The sequence below is a fragment of the Saccopteryx bilineata genome, chromosome X (assembly GCF_036850765.1).
Source record: "Saccopteryx bilineata isolate mSacBil1 chromosome X, mSacBil1_pri_phased_curated, whole genome shotgun sequence".
In the NCBI taxonomy this organism is placed as follows: Eukaryota; Metazoa; Chordata; class Mammalia; order Chiroptera; family Emballonuridae; genus Saccopteryx; species Saccopteryx bilineata.
In genome coordinates this window covers 8,528,044-8,531,584 of record NC_089502.1, presented here as the reverse complement: position 1 = coordinate 8,531,584, position 3,541 = coordinate 8,528,044, and the positions used below count along the sequence as shown (strand labels likewise).

General features: G+C 38.2%; 1 non-coding gene across 1 annotated transcript; it reads right to left on the bottom strand.

Annotated features, from left to right (window-relative positions):
* Positions 1-3,211: 3,211 nt before the first annotated feature.
* TRNAT-UGU (transfer RNA threonine (anticodon UGU)) lies at positions 3,212-3,287 on the bottom strand. The gene has a single exon. It is a non-coding gene; the product is annotated as a tRNA-Thr (tRNA).
* Positions 3,288-3,541: the final 254 nt, after the last annotated feature.

The window sequence follows — 3,541 nt, the reverse complement described above, 5'->3', positions numbered from 1 at the left end:
TGCTGAAGGTCCCCGGTCAAGGCACAGATGAGAGAGCAATCAATGAACAACTGAGGTGTCACAGCAAAAAACTGATGATTGATGCTTCTCATCTCTCTCCATTCCTGTCTGTCTGTCCCTATCTATCCCTCTCTCTGACTCTCTAAAAAAAAAAAAAAAAGCTTTTGGGTGAACATTTAAGGAAGTGTATGATTTAAGTTTCCCTTTTCCTATTAGGTAGCTAATGAACAATTTTATTTTTTTTTTACTGTGGAGGTTAGCTGTTTCCTAGGTATTATCTTGAGAACATCAAAGTAGAATTTAATTTTCATCTCTACCCAGGCTTTGTTGAGATATAATTAACATATAACATTGTATAAGTTTAAGGTATACAATATAATGATTTGATATATGTAAATACTGTGAAATGATTACCATGGAATAATATTTCTAAACACATAGTAATTCCTAAACATTCAGAAATTATACTTTTTATGTAATTTTCTTTTCTTAATAACAATTGAGCTAGTATGATATTTCAAGAGGTTTGAAAGCACTCAACTTTTAGTTCCCTATCTACCAAAGCCCTAAACATAAATAGCCACCATGCTGAGATACTTTGTGTATTAGTTTGCTAGCGTTGTCATAACAAAGTACCAAAAACTGGAGAGCTTTAACAAAGGAAATTTATTTCATCACAATTCTGGTGGCCAAAAGTCTTAAATAAAGGTATTGGTGGGGTTGATTTCTTCTGAGAGCCATGAGAGAAGGATCTGTTCCAGGCTTCTCTCCTTAGCTTGTAGCTGGCTGTCTTCATGTGGATCTTTTTCACATGGTATTCCTTGTATATATATTTGTCTCCAAATTTCTTCTTTTTGTAAAGACACCATCATATTTGACGAGGGCCCACCTTAATGACTCCATTTTAATTTTATTACCTCTGTAAAGACTTATCTTCAAATAAAATCATATTCTGAGGCACTGAGGCTTAGGATTTCAACAGATGGATTTTAGGGGGAACAATTCAACCCATAACTGTTTGCTCACAGTATACTGTTCTATAACTTTGCATTTATCTCCTGACTTGTTAAATAAGGTATTAAATCACTGATACCCAACAAGAACTTGACTTTCTCTCTAGTGTCTTAAGTAAAATTAATTTGTAAAATTATCTACTTACATATCGCCTCTATTTCTAGCATCCTTGTATTCATATCTTCACTTTAGCAACACGTGTATTATCGTCTTTTTATCTTGACGGGTTTGGATAAGTTAAACTGGGTTTAGACACAAATGTAAGGTACCTTTGTGAAATGAAGCCATTTAAAACAGAGTATACCAATTGTAGTACAGGGAATGATTATGATACAGACGATTTATATATCATCTGTTATAGAAAGTGAGCTTTTTCTTCTGCTGGCCATGTTTCATAGTTAGTCTGTCTTATGGACTCTGCTACCATTTTCTAGACCAATAATGCAATGACATTTGAGTTCTATGATATGTTTTATTTTGTTTTTAGTTTTCCTTGGAACTTACTAAGTACCTAGTCTTTTTAGTGAAGAGAAGTTAAGGAAATAGTCTAGCTTGTTTTAAAAGAAATTTAATTTGATCTTAGTTTACCAATTGTTTCATTCTCTCGATAGCATTTATTGAGAACTATGCTAACACTAGGCAAATATTTCAGGTATACTCTCCTTAAGAGAACAAAGTGGGTACCTTATTATTTCCATTTTTACCTTGGATACTAAAACTCTGAAAGCTAAATTTAGTGCTCTAGTGCAGCAACTCTCTTTAACCTAGGGTTCTGGCATACAGCACTCTTTGCTCTTGATGGTTATATAGCCCTTGACCTTTTATCCTTATTTTAATAATCTTATTTTATTATAATCCTCTCATATACACTTTGGAAATATGCAACATATAGGTGATAAGAGAACCTACTTTTACTAACGACCCTCAATATAGCTGATGTTGGATAATCTTCAAACTTTCAATGGAACAATAAGCAAAATTCTGTCCCAGTTCTGGGTAAACTTGTTCTTTACTTGTTGATTGAGTGAATTACAAAATACTTTGAGTTTCTCACTAGAGGAAAACATCTACATCAGTATTAAATGGAAGAACTATACTAACAATTACATTTTTCTGAAAAGACTTACTGTTGACTCCAATCTGATTGGATTTTCCTCAAAAAATTAATAACAGAACTACCATATGACCAAGTAATCCTTCTTCTGGGCATGCACCTCCAAAATTTGAAAACATTTATATGTAAAGATATCTGTACCCCTATGTTCATTAGAGTATTATTCACAATAACCAAGACTTGGAAACAATCTTAGTATCCTTTGATGGATGATTGGATAAAGAAGATGTGGTACTATATACAATAGAATATTACTCTGCCATAAAAGTGATGAAATATTGCCATTTGCAATAACATGGATGGATCTAAAGAGTATCATGCTTGCCCTGGACAGATAGCTCAATTGGTTAGAGCACATCCCGAAGCACAGAGTTTCCCAGTTTGATCCCTGGTCAGGGCACAGATTGTTTCTTTCTCTCTCTCCCCCTCTCTAAAATCAATAAAAATAAACATTTTAGAATGTCGTGCTAAAGTGAAATGTCAGAGGGAAAAGATTAAGAACCATATGATTTCACTCATCTGTGGTTTATAAAACATTGCAGCAACAAACACACAAAACAAAAAAACTCATAGACAGACAATGGTATGGTGGTTAACAAAGGGAAAGGGGAGTGGGGAGAGGATTCGGGGGATAAAGGAGGTCAAATATATGGTCACAGAAAGCAACTAGACTCTGGGAGGTGAACACATAATGCAATACACAGGTATTGTATTATAGAATTGTATACCTGAAACATATATAATATGTATTATTAACCAGAGTTACCCCAATAAATTTCTTTTTTTTTTTTTTTTGAAGCTGGAAACGGGGAGAGACAGACAGACTCCCGCATGCGCCCGACCGGGATCCACCCGGCACGCCCACCAGGGGCGATGCTCTGCCCACCAGGGGGCGATGCTCTGCTCCTCCGGGGCGTCGCTCTGCCGCGACCAGAGCCACTCTAGCACCTGGGGCAAAGGCCAAGGAGCCATCCCCAGCGCCCGGGCCATCTTTGCTCCAATGGAGCCTTGGCTGCGGGAGGGGAAGAGAGAGACAGAGAGGAAGGGGGGGGAGTGGAGAAGCAAATGGGTGCTTCTCCTATATGCCCTGGCCAGGAATCGAACCCGGGTCCCCCGCACACAAGGCCGACGCTCTACCGCTGAGCCAACCGGTCAGGGCCATAAATTTCATTTTTAAAAAAATACTGAGCCTGACCAGGCAGTAGTGCAGTGGATAGAGCATGGGCTTGGGATGCAGTGGACCCAGGTTCGAAACCCCAAGGTCACCTGCTTGAGCACGGCATTGCTGGTTTGAGCGTGGGACCACAGACATGACCCCTTGGTCGCTGGCTTGAGTCCAAGGTCACTGGCATGAGCAAGAGGTCACTCACTCTGCTATAGCCCCTTGGTCAATGCATGTATGAGAAAGCAGTC